The sequence below is a fragment of the Oncorhynchus mykiss genome, chromosome 15 (assembly GCF_013265735.2).
Source record: "Oncorhynchus mykiss isolate Arlee chromosome 15, USDA_OmykA_1.1, whole genome shotgun sequence".
In the NCBI taxonomy this organism is placed as follows: Eukaryota; Metazoa; Chordata; class Actinopteri; order Salmoniformes; family Salmonidae; genus Oncorhynchus; species Oncorhynchus mykiss.
This window is the reverse complement of record NC_048579.1, coordinates 61,081,594-61,098,528: the sequence shown is the minus strand read 5'-3', so window position 1 is coordinate 61,098,528 and position 16,935 is coordinate 61,081,594. Positions and strand designations below refer to the sequence as shown.

General features: G+C 41.6%; 1 long non-coding RNA gene across 2 annotated transcripts; it reads right to left on the bottom strand.

The window, feature by feature from the left end:
• Nucleotides 1-11,751: 11,751 nt before the first annotated feature.
• On the bottom strand, nt 11,752-16,358 carry LOC110490498. Of its 2 annotated transcripts, XR_002468708.2 has the most exons (5): nt 15,888-16,358; nt 15,653-15,793; nt 13,267-13,373; nt 13,038-13,178; nt 11,752-12,834 (listed from the first exon to the last, which is right to left on the bottom strand). It is a non-coding gene; the product is annotated as an uncharacterized LOC110490498 (long non-coding RNA). The 2 variants fall into 2 exon arrangements; XR_002468707.2 differs by having other exon boundaries at nt 13,038-13,373.
• Between the last annotated feature and the right edge of the window lie 577 nt (nt 16,359-16,935).

The window sequence follows — 16,935 nt, the reverse complement described above, 5'->3', positions numbered from 1 at the left end:
GCTGTGCAGTGACGCTCCCCATACAACCTGACTGAGCTTGAGGATCTGCAGAGAAGAATGGGAGAAACTCCCCAAATACAGGTGTGCCAAGTGTAACAGATGTATAATGTACTCTCCATGCGTTGTGTTTTCTCAATATAAATCACTTCTGCCAGTGGTCCCAGTTGAGCATTTATTTCTGTTGTTAAATGGGAAACAGCACGTTAGTTGTGCAGGGCTTAACGGTATTGATGGCTGTCGATGGCAAAATCTGTAGCATGAAGACAACTGTGTTAGCAGTGGCTTATGTGACCATTACATCAGTGTATGCTAGCTAACACACTCCCCCTATCTGCAGGCGGGGCCAATCACAACACACCTTAATGTCATCAGAGTTGAACTAACCAATAAGAATGCTTGAACATTAAATACACATTTCTTTAGAGGCAAGTGGAAACATAACCAACCCTGTTACACAAGCCTGTAGTGTCATGTCCAAGAAGACTCGAGGCTGTAATCGCTGCCAAAGGTGCTTTAACAAAGTACTGAGTAAAGGGTCTGAATACGTATGAAAATTGGATAGTTCCGTTTTTTATTTTTAATACATTTGCAAAAATGTCTAAAACCAGTTTTTGCCTTGCCATTATGGGATATTGTGTGTAGATTGAGGGGGGAAAAAACAATGAATCAGTTTTAGAACAAGGCTCTAATGTACAGGGATACAAACTGGTGAGGGGACAAAAGGGCAACAGTTGTTTTTGGCACTGAAACACGCAGGTTTGAACTAATTACAAAACAAAGAATATGATCTACACGATCAGTTTCTGTGTGTAAAATAAAGTGGTTAATGTGAACCCAACTCACAGCTAAAAAATGTAAAGTAAGCAATCCAATGTTATTTGTTGCCTAGACTTTACTGCAAATGACACTTAGGTCTTGAGAAAACAATACACTAATATTGCAGTTAGCCATTGCAGCCTTTATAATATAACGCTTGTGACCACACACATCTAAATATTGCACTTGGGGAACAAAACATATTTAAATTTAGAAATAGAATGAAACAAACAGACATCATATTTATACTCTGTTATAGTGGCCACTATAGTAGACATTGATCAGGTGCACAAGGCTACATGTGCAAAAATAACATTCACTGAGTAAAAAAATAGATAATCCCCCCTCACTCACACAAGTGTTACTGTCAAGTTCAACACAACAAAAACAATATTTTGGCTGCACTGCACAGTATTACATTATACACTTTCCGCCTGTGGACATCTGTTCTACAATGTGCCAGCAGAACATGATACCCTTTTTTGGCATAATTGATATCTTTCAGACAGAGTACACATGGCATACCCCTATTTATGAACTGTATTGAGAAAGAGGGAAAGTGTGTGGTGTTCCTTTCAACTCTATAGTGGCATTCAGCTTAAACCAAAGCCAGGCCCAGCTACACTTGAATCCACTTGTTTAAAACTTCTTGCTCCTACTTGAGACGCAGATGTCTCAAGTAGACACCTGGAAATGCAAATGCGCTACGCTAAATGCTAAATGTACTCGTTAAAACTCAAACGTTCATCAAAATGCACATGCAGGGTATTGAATTAAAGCTACACTCGTTGTGAACCTAGCCAACAAGTCAGATTTTTAAAATGCTTTTCGGCGAAAGCATGAGAAGCTATTATCTGATAGCATGCAACACCCCAAAATGCCTGAATGCGACGTAAACAAAGATTTAGCGTAGCCGGCGCTACACAAAACGCAGAAATAAAATATAAAACATTCATTACCTTTGACGAGCTTCTTTCTTGGCACTCCTATATGCCCCATAAACATCACTATTGGGTCTTTTTTTCGTTTAAATCGGTCCATATATACCCAAAATAGCTTTCTATGGAAGCTGTGTAATTCAGAAAAAAACATTGTTTTAAAACGCAGCGTCATTTTTTTAAATTAAAAAAGTTGACGATAAACTTTCACAAAACACTTCGAAATACTTTTGTCATCCAACTTTAGGTATTAGTAAACGTTTATAATCTATCAAAATGATTACAGGGCGATGTATATTCAATAGCTCCTCGTCTTCAAATCAATGGCTGAAAATGTGCACCTCACAACATCCTGGCGGAGACCGGAAGAAATTGAATCTAATTAGTTGGATTTACCAACAAAAAAGTCCCTGGAAAATGACGACAATGGCGACATCGTGTGGAATCTGTAGGAATTGCATGCAGGTCCATAATTAATTTAACAACCCATGAAAGTGACGCATGGAAATTATTTTTAGCTTTCAGAGAGCAGTTTTTCTTGCGCTTTTCGATGAAACACACGATCTGTTATAGTCACAGCCGTGATTTAACCAGTTTTAGAAACTTCAGAGTGTTTTCTATCCACACATACTAATCATATGCATATACTATATTCCTGGCATGAGTAGCAGGACGCTGAAAAGTTGCGCGATTTTTAACAGAATGTTCGAAAAAGGAGGGGGTAGACTTAAGAGGTTTTAACAAGCAACGCCTCATTTTCACCTAATTCTCTCATTCTGAAAATTAACCACATATAGTACTGTAGAGGGAAAACATTAGTTCACAGATAGTAGGTAGTTCGTTAGCTAGTTAACTCATTAACATTTCACAGATTGCCAGAGTCCAGTAAGCAACTAACGCGTTATAACTTGAGGAACGGCAAGGAGTCGTATACCAGTTAATACTATAGCGTATTGGTTAGGCTACTAACATTTTCTCATGATGTTGTAATGTTAGCTAGATAACGTTAGCTGTTTGACTTTATTAGCTAGCTCATTTTCACACCATAAACTCAATTATTTGATCAGTTAAGTTGGCTAATGTTGCTCAATATTTCTCTGGCTAGCTAGCGGAGAATTCGATCCAACTAGTAAGACACTTCTTAGGGCTAGGGGCAGTATCCTGAATTTCCGGATGACTGACGTGCCAAAAGAAAACTGCCTGTTACTCAGGCCCAGAAGCTAGAATATGCATAATTGGTAGTATTGGGTAGAAAACACTCTGAAGTTTCTAAAACTGTTAAAATAATGTATGTGAGTATAACAGAACTGATAAGGCAGGTGAAAACCAGAGGAAAATCATTCCGGTACATTTCCTTTTTGAGGTCACAGGCCTTTTCAATGCTATGGGGTATACAAATAAATAGGCCCCAGATTGCAGTTCCTATGGCTTCCACTAGATGTCAACAGTCTTTAGAAAGGGTTTCAGGCTTGTTTCTTGAAAAACTAACAAGTAGTTGTAGTTTATCCAAGGTGTTCTCATCAGGACAGGTAGACTTTTGGTGTGCATGAACGAGGGCGCGCTCTTCGTTATTTTCCTTTTCTATTGAACACTGTTCTTTCTGTCTGAAATATTATTGTTTATTTACATATTAGGGTACCTGAGGATTGATTAGAAACATTGTTTGACTTGTTTGGACAAAGTTTACTGGTAGCTTTTTGTATTCCTTTGTATGCATGTTGAAGGAGTGGATTACTGAAATCAATGGCACCAACTAAACATACTTTTTGGATATAAAGAAGGACTTTATCAAACAAAACAAACATTCATTGTGTAGCTGGGACCCTTGGGATTGCAAACAGAGGAAGATCTTCAAAGGTAAGTGATGTATTTTATCGCTATTTGTGATTTTTGTGAAGCCGGTGCTGGTTGAAAAAGTATTTTGATGTGGGGCGCTGTCCTCAGATAATCGCATGGTATGCTTTCGCTGTAAAGCCTTTTTGAAATCTGACAATGCGGTTGGATTAACAAGAAGTTAAGCTTTTTAAATTATGTAAAACATTTTAAGGGTTGCGTCAATTGAATCTGGTATCAGGATAAATATGACAATGAGTCACCGATTGTATACTATGTACTTTTTATTAGCTAAGCAATAAGTGGTAAATGCAATTTTCGTATATACGGGCTCTCTGTCACACCTCGCAGGGCAAACAGAGAACTGACTTGTTCCTGACAAAGATATAATAATATACTCTGACAGAAGTAGTTCCTGCTTCCGAGCCGGACTGTCACAGAGTAGAGACTGGGCGTGGTTTAAACTCACCCAGGCTATCGTTGATTGTTGGTGCACAGGCTGGTCCCAGCCCCCGGGCGCTCCAGTTGATAGATGTAACTGTTGCTGTGTAGAATATCTATGCGCTCATACCCTAGATACCGTTATCTGGTTCCTGTTATTGCTAAGTTTGAGTTCTAACAAAAGACAGTCTGTTTAACTGCCTACATTCTGTACGTGTCTCCCACAACTCATGATAGCTGCCTACCCCCAAGGCCAGCCACAGCCTTTCCGCTAGTCACACCATATGTTGCAAAATGTTGCTTTTAACATACACAGACAACCTCATGATAGGCCAAGCATATTTTCAATCCTCACAGACACTTGTATGTTCATGAATGTTTAATATTACAATTTTGTAATTTGAATTTGGCGCGCTCCAGCTTCACCGGAAGCTGTCGATGTTGATCCCGCTAGCGGGATCCGAGCCCTAAGAGGTTTTAACAGTGCTAACCATACTTGTTCCACCACACTTTCTCCCTCACCTCAAACCTTCCAAATGCCAGTTATTTTTCGGTTAAAGCTCATGAGGTATGCTTCATCACCTTCCTCACCCCTGTCTCCGTGGTCAGGCTTCTCACCTACCTCTTCATTATCATTCAAGGGACACGCTGGTGTAGTTGGTAAATTACCATTCCACTCTCCACACTTTCCAGAGCGCAAGCTGATGCTGTAACTAGCAAATTGGTTGTCTCTTCAGTCTTGTGCTGCGTTCTGTTGTTATGTATGGGGGGTGATAAGAGACATATAAGCTACAAGAGCCGGCTCTTGTAAGTGAACGTTGGGAGCTGGCTCGCATATCAGAAGAGACAAATATATTTAAAAAAATAAGATATGAATAATCAAGATTTAAATTAATATAATTAACTAATTCAAAGAAAGAAAAAAATAAAAAATAATAATATAGGCATAAATGCACAAGCGCACATATTCATTCTGACTGTCTGCTCAAATTAACAGCCTCACCTGTTGTTCCTGTCAATCAGACACGCAGTGTCAACCAGTGAACCAAAGATGCATGAGGGAGGCCGAGCCAACTCACTCAGTCACACACTTAGCAACCGAGGAGAGAGAGGAAGCTGGAAAATGATTCGGAGGCACAGTAGCATTTAGATGCATTTTAATAATGTAGACAATGTTAGAGCACAGTGTAGAATTTGCCAAAACAAAATCTCATAAAAAGCCAGTTCTACGCACAACCTACACCGGCATATGCGAACTGTGCACCCAACTGTGAAGCTAGCTGTAGCGGAGCTTCCAGAAACTAGCGGGCCTGCTAGTGATAGTGGTAGAGCCAGCACCTCCACACGTGGAGATGTATCCACTCAGTCAAGTAGGCCTACTCCGCGACCCACAGCAACGCATTCTTCTATGGACCAGTTTATGCCAAAGTCTGTCTGTAGCAAAACAAGGCCAAATTGATATTGTATTGGCTAAAATGATTGCCACCAATTTCCAGCCATTTTCTATTGTGGAGGACATAGGTTTTTAGAAATTATAGCAATAGTTTAAATCCAATGTACACAATTCCAAGCAGGAAAACCCTTTCAAAATCACTTATTCCACAACTGTACGAGAGCACACAGGCTTCAGTGCGGGAAAGAGTCCAAAAAGCTACTGCAGTTTGCCTTACCACTGACTGCTGGACATCAGGGATAACCATTTCTTACAGGTCGGTTACATGTCACTTCATTGAAGATTTTTAGATTCTAGCTGTCTTCTGGACTGCTTTGAGTTCAGCGACAGACACACCTCAGAGAACTTGGCAGAGGAATTGTTGAGAGCCAGAGAATGGCAAGTAGATGGAAAAGTGGTCTGTTGTGTTACCGACCATGCAGCTAACATAACCAAAGCCATGAAAATTAAAAAATGGACCCATCATCCACGTCGTGCCCACACAATCAACCTGATTGAAAGAGATGCTCGGAAGGTGCGAAGCCCACTGTGGACAAAGTGAAAGCGGCTGTGGAATACTTCCACAGAAGCGCAGTAGGTGCTGAAAAACTAAAGTTTTACACAACGCCAGATGGGGATGCCTGAACTGAGGCCTAAACAAGACTGCATTACAAGGTGGAATTCAACATTTTATACGTTGAAGCAGTTTCTTAAGTCAAGGGATGCCATCATCTCTACGCTGGCCATTGTCAATGCACCTGTTGATGCTCTGACCCAAGAAGTATGGGAGGTGGTGGAGGAGGTGTGCAGAGTCCTGGAACCCTTTGAGCTGGTCACAGTGGAGAGAGGTACAGTAAGCAATTATTACTACATAATTATTTAATCCAGTATTATATATGTGTATGAGCAGTAGATGAAAATGTAGTATAAGTAGACAAAACATGAACCTGAACTAATAAGTTACTGTTCTCTCTTTTAAGCTATGTGACAGCCTCAAAAATGATACTCCTGTGTAAGGATCTGCAGCGAATCACAGCCAACCGCCAGAGAGAAGCAAATGTAACCACAGGACATGTGACAGCGTTGATGGACACCCTATGTTCATCAATGGACAGAAAGTTCCACAGAATGGAATATAATTACGTGCGATCAGAAACCGCTGCACTTGACCCCAGGTTTAAGAAGTTAGCCTTCAGTGATGCCAGAACGATTGATGAGTCTCTTCAAAGAATAGCCTCAGCAGCAGGGAGGGACAGCCCCAGCAGTCAGCTGGCTCAGGCACCAGGGCAACAGGAAGAAGAGTTTGACGAGAGAGCAACTGGGGATGCAGCACAAAGGAATCCCTCAGCAGATGCCATAATGGAGGTCCGATCCTATTTGGAGGAGCCAAAGATCTGCAGATCCTCTGAGCTGGTGGAAGAACAAGGCCTCTGTCTACCCACGGCTTACTAAAGTCATGACAGGGAGACTCTGCATAGTGGCCACATCCGTTCCCTCTGAGAGGGTCTTCTCGAAAACAGGACAAATAATTACTGAGAGAAGAAACTGTATCAGCCCCTCGAAAGTGAGGCAGCTTGGATTTATGAATGCAAATCTCTCATAAAAGCAAAATATGGTCAGCATTGCTGTGTGCTGCTGGCTATAACATGGCAATAAAGAAGAGAGAAAAGAGGGAATAATTTAATGTTTTAAGTGAGATGTTGCAGTTTCGTACATTGTTATATATTTTTCTTTGATATGGTGCAATATTCTATTATTATGTTGTTCAGATAGTATTCGTTTTGAATGGTTACATATGCAATATCTTTATATACATTAAAATAGTTGTACATTAAATGCACATGTGTAATAGTGCCCTTTTTTACATTTATTTCAATTTGTGGGATGCTGCAGTTTTGATAATTGTTATTTATTTTTCTTTGATATGGTGCAATATTCTATTATGCTGTTCAGATTGTATTCGTTTTGAATGGATAGATTTATATGCACTTTATTCAAATACATTAAAAAGTTATACTTTAAATGCAGATGTTTAATAGCATTCTTTGTCATAACAAACCACCTACCGACGTAGCCACCTTGAACTATAGTGTAGCCTACGGCTTGTGTATTTCCTGTTATCGCTAAAGGCCTAGAAAAGATGATGTCCAATCTATAGATAATCTGTCTTTCCCTCAACACCTCATGACATAAAAATCCACTTTTCCAGAAACATGTCTCTCACCGTTGTAGCTTGCAATAGACCACCTTCTGCCCCCAGCTGTGACCTGGACACCATTTGTGAATTGATTGCCCCCCATCTATCTTCAGAGCTTGTGCTGTTAGGTGACCTCAATTGGGACATGCTTAACACCCCGGCCATCCTACAATCTAAGCTTGATGCCCTCAATCTCACACAAATTATCAATGAATTTACCAGGTACAACCCCAAATCCGTAAACACGGGCACCCTCATAGATATCATCCTAACCAACCTGCCCTCCAAATACACCTCTGCTGTCTTCAATCAGGATCTCAGAGATCATTGCCTGCATCTGTAATGGGTCTGCGGTCAAACTATCACCCCTCATCACTGTCAAACGCTCCCTAAAACACTTCAGCGAGCAGGCCTTTCTAATCGACCTAGCCTGGGTAACCTGGAAGGATATTGACCTCATTCCATCAGTAGAGGATGCCTAGGTTGTTCTTTAAAAGTAAATTCATCTAATCTAATCAACTATATTGAAATGATGAGTGCGCACCCTTAAATAAGCATGCCACATTCAAATAAAATTAGAACCAGGAACAGATATAGCCCTTGGTTCTCTCCAGACCTGACTGCCCTTGACCAGCACAAAAACATACCATGGCGTACTACATTAGCATCGAATAGCCCCCACGACTTTTCAGGGAATTTAGGAACCAATATACACATGCAGTTGGGAAAGCAAAGGCTAGCTTTTTTCAAACAGAAATTTGCTTCCTGTAGCACAAACTCAAAAATGTTCTGGGACACTGTAAAGTCCATGGAGAATAAGAGCACCTCCTCCCAGCTGCACTGAGGCAAGGAGACACTGTCACCACCGATAAATTCAGGAAAATTGAGAATTTCAATAAGCATTTTTCTACAGCTGGCCATGCTTTCCACCTGGCTACCCCTAGCCCGGTCAACAGCCCTGCACCCCCCACAGCAAATTGTCCAAACCTCCCCCATTTCCCCTTCACCCAAATCCAGATAGCTGATGTTCTGATAGAGCTGAAAAATCTGTACCCCTTCAAATCAGCCGGGCTGGACAATCTGGACCCTCTCTCTCTAAAAATGATCAGCCGAAATTGTTGCAACCCCTATTACTACCCTGTTAAACCTCTCTTTCGTATCGTCTGAGATCCCCAAAGATTGGAAATGCTGCCGCGGTCATCCCCCTCTTCAAAGGGGGAGACACTCTAGACCCAAACTGCTACAGACCTATATCCATCCTACCCTGCCTTTCTAAGGTCTTCGAAAGCCAAGTTAACAAACAGATCATCGACCATTTCGAATCCCACCGTACCTTCTCCACTATGCAATCTGGATTCCGAGCTGGTCATGGGTGCACCTCAGCCACGCTCAAGGTCCTAAATGATATCACAACCGCCATCAATAAGAGACAATACTGTGCAGCTGTATTCATCGACCTAGTTAAGGCTTTCGACTCTGTCAATCACCACATTCTTATTGGCAGACTCAACAGCCTTGGTTTCTCAAATGACTGCCTCGCCTGGTTCACCAACTACTTCTCAGACAGAGTTTAGTGTGTCAAGTCGGAGGGCCTGTTGTCCAGACCTCTGGCAGTCTCTATGGGGGTGCCACAGGGTTAAATTCTCGGGCCGACTCTCTACTTTGTATTCATCAATGATGACGCTCTTGCTGCTGGTTATTCTCTGATCCACCTCTACGCAGATGATACAATTTTGTTTACTTCTGGCCCTTCTTTGGACACTGTGTTAACTAACCTCCAGACGAGCTTCAATGCCAAACAACTCTCCTTCCGTGGCCTCCAACTGTTCTTAAATGCAAGTAAAACTAAATGCATGCTCTTCAACCAATCGTTGCCTGCACCTGCCCGCACGTCCAGCATCACTACTCTGGACGGTTCTGACTTAGAATATGTGGAACAGCATATACCTAGGTGTCTGGTTAGACTGTAAACTCTCCTTCCAGACTCACATTAAGCATCTCCAATCCAAAATGAAATCTAGAATCGGCTTCCTATTTCGCAAACAAAGCATCTTTCACTCATGCTGCCAAACATACCCTTGTGAAACTGACTATCCTACCGATCCTTGACTTCGGCGGTGTCATTTACAAAATAGCCTCAAACACTCTACTCAGGAAATTGGATGCAGTCTATCACAGTGCCATCCGTTTTGTCACCAAAGCCCCATATATGGACCCACCACTGCGACCTGTATGCTCTCGTTGGCTGGCCCTCATTACATACTCTTTGCCAAACCCGCTGGCTCCAGGTCATCTATAAGTTTTTGCTAGGTAAAGCCCCACCTTATCTCAGCTCACTGGTCACCATAGCAGCTTCCACCCGTAGCAAGCGCTCCAGCAGGTATATCTCACTGGTCACCCTAAAAAGCCCATTCCTCCTTCAGCTGCCTCTCCTTCCAGTTCTCTGCTGCCAATGACTGGAACGATCTTCAAAAATCACTGAAACTGGAGACACTTATCTCCCTCACTAGCTCACAGATCGCTGCACCTGTACATAGCCCATCTGTAAATAGCCCATACAACTACCTCATCCCCTACTGTATTTATTTATTTATCTTGCTCCTTTGCACCCCAATATTTCTACTTTGCACATTCATCTCCTGCACATCTACAATTCCAGTGTTTAATTGCTATATTGTATTTACTTCGCCACCATTGCCTATTTATTGCCTTATCTCACCTCATTTGCACACATTGTATATAGACTTGTTTTTCCACTGTATTATTGACTGTATGTTTGTTTACTCCATGTGTAACTGTGTTATTGTATGTGTCGAACTGCTTTGCTTTATCTTGGCCAGGTCACAGTTGTAAATGAGAACTTGTTCTCAACCTGCCTACCTGATTAAATAAAGGTGAAATAAATTAAATAAATATTAAACCACAAGGGTGTACTAATGAGCTATTATTTAAAAAAAAAAATCTAAATAGAGGACGAATATTATTTCAGTGTTGATAAGGGAAGGCCTGCTTAAAATGATAACATGCCAGCCAGACAAGCCAGTGTATGAATGAAATATATCTGCATATGAATGGAGTGGAAATGACTGTTCAAAACAAAACAAAACGTTTTTTTCAAAGTTCCCAGTTGTCTTGAATGCAATGAAGTCGGAAGTCAGAGATTGCCAACTTCCGAGTTGTTTTGAATGCGCCAGTAAAGACCGAGGCTACCTCTTAGCCTCTGAATCAGAGAGGTGAGGGGAGCTGCCTTAATCTAAATCCACATCTTCATCACCCGGGAACAGTGGGTTAAACTGCCTTGCTTGGGCAAAATGATACATTTTTACCTTGTCAGCTCAGTGATTCGAACCTGCAACCTTTTGGTTATTGGCCCAACACTCTACCCACTAATCTATCAAGAAGCCCTTTTGCTTGCACGATAAATAGGCATATCTACACAGTAATGGTGGCTGGTTGTGATATCAACTTGCCTAATAAGTCTTGTATTGAGGTGATAGGCCTATTTTTTAGCTAAATCGGCAAATGAAATTGACAAATTAAAAATATATTTTTTCAAAAACATTTACAGACGTTTGTAAGGTGAGATCATGGTAAGAATAATAAACTAAACAGACACTTTAAATGACACCTAACACATGTAGACATTAAGGTGTTCATGGTAAGATCATTCAAAATAAACCTACACACAAACTGACACGTTACACGACGTGAACACTAGTCTACATGACGTGAATGCGTCGGCAGTTTGACGCCTTAAATACGTGTCTCCATTGACAGTCCATGTTAATTCATGGCAGTATTTTATGGCGCAAGGAAGACATTCGGTGACTTGGTGAGGAATCAGTAGCTTCACATGTCTTAATTATGGCATGAATCACCCCCCATAGTTATGTGAACGATTGGCTGAGCCTTGGATAGACCCAGTATTGGTCCAAACACGCATCACCCGCCCAATCATTTCTCATTGGATCTATTCGAATAAAGTGGGTAAACTATTTTGGATTCAAAACGTGAAAATTTCGCAGAAAGGTGACTGGTTTGCATCCCTGAATGTAACAAAGTGTGGAAAAAGTCAAGGTGTGTGAAAAAAAAGAAAAAAGTTTTACTATATTTTTTTCAGGTTTTTACTCATTCAACACTTTTTAATAGAACAACAACAACAATTGGATGTTGTAAGTCCACAACAATACTTAAACCACATCAGGAGAAAATAGTGGTCTGGGAAACATTTAAATATTTTGGAGCGTGTAGTTTTCTGTACTGTACAATGTAGGCCTACATGGCAGTTTGCAAAACGAATGCCCTCCTGATTGATACAAATCATATCATTCATCAAGCCTACAGGAATGTTCATTCAAACAACGCATGATGACTGAATTGCGCATTACAAAGTTTCAACCGAGACTTCGGACCAAACATTTTCAATACCTGGTTTGCATATCCATTGTTTCCTTAGCATTTACTGGTAAATAAGTTAAAATGTCTTTCCTACAATACCAGCTACCGATGTCGTTCAATTCTGTGAGCTCCTTCCTGCGACAACCAGTTGCGCGCGGTTACACCACTGCTACATAGTATACACTAGCTAGCTAGTACACACTACTGAGACGGTATCTGCTGGAGCCAGACCCTATTGAAAGATACTCAACTAATTTATGATAATTCTAATTTGACCAATTAAATATTTTACTGTCATGTAAAAGTTATTTGTCTGACATGCATCTGATTATAATTATATTGCCTACATTTAACAGTTGTTTTGGACTGGGCCATTCATATCAACACAAAATGTGTGTCACCACACACACTCAATCGCTTTCTCGCTCGCTCACACGCACACCTATATGGGAGCAACTGAATCTGCAACACCAGGGAAATTAATTCTGCCTATTACGTTCACATTCTGCCTTCACAGGTATTCACGTTGTTTTTGCCAACAAAAGCCCCCCTGAATTTCTCTATCTATCTCAGTCCCTTATTAGTATTTACATGATTAGATGGTCAATGGTGAGCTCTTCAGTCTCAGTCAAATTTAAACCTGATATCCCAGCACCAGGCTGTATGGTTTTACAGTTAGCTCTGAGCTCAGGCTCGATAGTAAGGAGCAAACATGGCGTCCCACATCTGCTTCAGCATCTGCAGCATCTGTGAGATCCAGGGGAAAGATGAGGGATGAGCTGTGGAGAAACCATATCCAAGGATCATCATAACATTTCTGCTTTTTGTTCTGATATCTAGTCGCTGTTCAGTGCTTAGTTGCTTAAATACTGTAGGTAGGTTGGCTGCAATCAAAAGCTAGACAAAAGCTGTATGCTAAGTGCTAGACTAGTATTAACTAAAGCAACCACATTTGATGTAAAAAAATTAAAATAATTTGAACCTGGATCCATCCGGACAAAAAGCATGTAGAAAAGGACCACAGCCAGAAAGACTCTGTGAATAGGGAATGACCCAGCACTGGCTACCGATAGTCCTCTGTTCAAAAGTCTAAGCAAGGCCTCAAGTTTCTGAATCACAGCACCTATAAAGTACAAACACACAGTCAGTCACACTGTCTGGCAGCATTAATGTCAATACAAAGGGTTAATGCAACTGTAAGTGAGATGCACCTTGAGGTGTGTTAAGTCCAGCAGCTCCACCACAGGACTGGGGTTGGGACTAAGGCTTGGGGATTGTTCTTGGCTGAGGTTCTCTTTATTCTCCACGATATCCAGTGCTGTGACACACATTTTGTGTTGATATGAATGGCCCAGCTGCTTCCTGTGCTTGGCCCTCCTATGTTGAACATAATAAACGGCTCTCTATCCACCGGATGTGTACCAAACTCACTAAAAGTGGCAGTAATAAAGCCTCTCTTGAAAAAGCCAAACCTTGACCCAGAAAATATAAAAAACTAAATCGGCCTATATCGAATCTTCCATTCCGCGCAGCAACTCACTGCCTTCCTGAAGACAAACAATGTATACGAAATGCTTCAGTCTGGTTTTAGACCCCATCATAGCACTGAGACTGCACTTGTGAAGGTGGTAATTGACCTTTTAATGGCATCAGACCGAGGCTCTGCATCTGTCCTCGTGCTCCTAGACCTTAGTGCTGCTTTTGATACCATCGATCACCACATTCTTTTGGAGAGATTGGAAACCCAAATTGGTCTACACGGACAAGTTCTGGCCTGGTTTAGATCTTATCTGTCGGAAAGATATCAGTTTGTCTCTGTGAATGGTTTGTCCTCTGACAAATCAACTGTAAATGTCGGTGTTCCTCAAGGTTCCGTTTTAGGACCACTATTGTTTTCACTATATATATTTTACCTCTTGGGGATGTCATTCGAAAACATAATGTTAACTTTCACTGCTATGCGGATGACACACAGCTGTACATTTCAATGAAACATGGTGAAGCCCCAAAATTGCCTTCGCTAGAAGCATGTGTTTCAGACATAAGGAAGTGGATGGCTGCAAACTTTCTACTTTTAAACTCGGACAAAACAGAGATGCTTGTTCTAGGTCCCAAGAAACAAAGAGATCTTCTGTTGAATCTGACAATTAATCTTAATGGTTGTACAGTCGTCTCAAATAAAACTGTGAAGGACCTCGGCATTACTCTGGACCCTGATCTCTCTTTTGAAGAACATATCAAGACCATTTCAAGGACAGCTTTTTTCCATCTACGTAACATTGCAAAAAATCAGAAACTTTCTGTCCAAAAATGATGCAGAAAAATGTATCCATGCTTTTGTCACTTCTAGGTTAGACTACGGCAATGCTCTACTTTCCGGCTACCCGGATAAAGCACTAAATAAACTTCAGTTAGTGCTAAATACGGCTCCTAGAATCCTGACTAGAACCAAAAAATTTGATCATATTACTCCAGTGCTACCCTCCCTACACTGGCTTCCTGTCAAGGCAAGGGCTGATTTCAAGGTTTTACTGCTAACCTACAAAGCATTACATGGGCTTGCTCCTACCTATCTCTCTGATTTGGTCCTGCCGTACATACCTACACGTACGCTACGGTCACAAGACGCAGGCCTCCTAATTGTCCCTAGAATTTCTAAGCAAACAGCTGGAGGCAGGGCTTTCTCCTATAGAGCTCCATTTTTATGGAATGGTCTGCCTACCCATGTAAGAGACGCAAACTCGGTCTCAACCTTTAAGTCTTTACTGAAGACTCATCTCTTCAGTGGGTCATATGATTGAGTGTAGTCTGGCCCAGGAGTGGGAAGGTGAACGGAAAGGCTCTGGAGCAACGAACCACACTTGCTGTCTCTGCCTGGCCGGTTCCCCTCTTTCCACTGGGATTCTCTGCCTCTAACCCTATTACAGGGGCTGAGTCACTGGCTTACTGGGGCTCTTTCATACCGTCCCTGGGAGGGGTGCGTCACTTGAGTGGGTTGAGTCACTGATGTGATCTTCCTGTCTGGGTTGCCCCCCTAATTCTCTCTTTCTTTCTCTCTCTCGGGGGACCTGAGCCCTAGGACCATGCCTCAGGAATACCTGACATGATGACTCCTTGCTGTCCCCAGTCCACCTGGCCGTGCTGCTGCTCCAGTTTCAACTGTTCTGCCTTATTATTATTGGACCATGCTGGTCATTTATGAACATTTGAACATCTTGGCCATGTTCTGTTATGATCTCCACCCGGCACAGCCAGAAGAGGACTGGCCACCCCACATAGCCTGGTTCCTCTCTAGGTTTCTTCCTAGGTTTTGGCCTTTCTAGGGAGTTTTTCCTAGCCACCGTGCTTCTACACCTGCATTGCTTGCTGTTTGGGGTTTTAGGCTGGGTTTCTGTACAGCACTTTGAGATATCAGCTGATGTACGAAGGGCTATATAAATACATTTGATTTGATTTTGATTTGTTTGTTTCTGGTCCTCTGTGAATGCAATACCTCTGACCTCACCACAATGTCCAGTGTCTACAGTGTATAGCACTGTTATAAATGTGGTGGAAGAAATGAGAACCTGCAAATTAACCATGTTACATTTTCCTCACCACATCTGCATTATTTTGGCAGGTATTTTCTCAGGGCACGCATAATGCTGCAGAATCCATGCCAGTGCACCAGGTCACTGATTGAGTTCAGCCAATGGTTGAATCCCCACAATGTTGAGTGCAGCCTTCAACTCCCCAAACCTGAAAGTCAGATGGACAACGGTTTAGTCCAATAATGCAATGCAACAAGGACCATGTCATAAAAGCAGAGCAAATTCTAAGAATTAGTACCCACCTGCTGTCCTTTTGCGCCGCGTTTAAAATGCTCTCCAGACCTCTCTCACATGTGTCGAAAGCAGCTTGGAAATCCCCCCGAACCATTAGCTGCTCAACAGCTGAGTCCAACAGTCCATGTGTCAGTGCAACATTTTAACTCAACCGGGGGCTTTGACGGACAGACCCGAAGCTGAGAGTCTGAGCCATTGAGGTGGACGTGTTGCTCCTCATTTTACTGTAGGTAACTAACGTTTCTTCTCTTTAAGTTGTTTGTGCCGACAAAATGGAAATACGAATCACCGACTGTCAACCAAACATTAGTAACGTTTTTACCAACATGTGAAACGTGCCGTCAATTATGTGGTGGTAAATTTAATTGAAAAAAACGGTGGTACCTGCCTTGTACCAATTTGTTTACATTCTGAGGCAATCTACACGCTCTTATTTTGCTTCCGCATTCGCCAACAATCATATTAGGAGATTACTCATGAACACAAGGTAGCCAATCACTTGCGTTCTTATTCATGCGTGAACCTCCAGGTGTGCTGATTTAGCTAACCCGGCGTGCCGGAATAGTGGGGTTCCAGATTATCGTTTGGGACCTCTTTTGACATCCCCAAAAAGATGCTTGCAATTCCCCCCAAAATTAATGTTGTCAAGCAGATTTCGCTATGCGATATTCAATTATTAATTCATTCATAAATATAACCACTGAATATGATAATTGATTTGTGGTATCTCTGGAACAATGGCGCATTTGCATATGCATTTGCTTCACTGTTTTGTAAGACAAGGACAGAAAGCAATGAAGTTGAAAAACTCAAAATAACTCTATGCCATGAGCTGATTATACTGTGCAAAGTAAGGTTTGCGTGTTAAGAGACTTTCATTTACTAATTTTCTGTTGAGAGACAGATTTAGAAGGTTCTAAATATTAGACGTGATGTTTGATGTTTGAAATACTTATTTTTCATCTCTCTCAAACATCCTCACAACTTTCAGCTCAATAAACATGAAAAGTAGAAAAATAAATGGCATACTTTGCCTTTCTGTACTATTCAAATCAC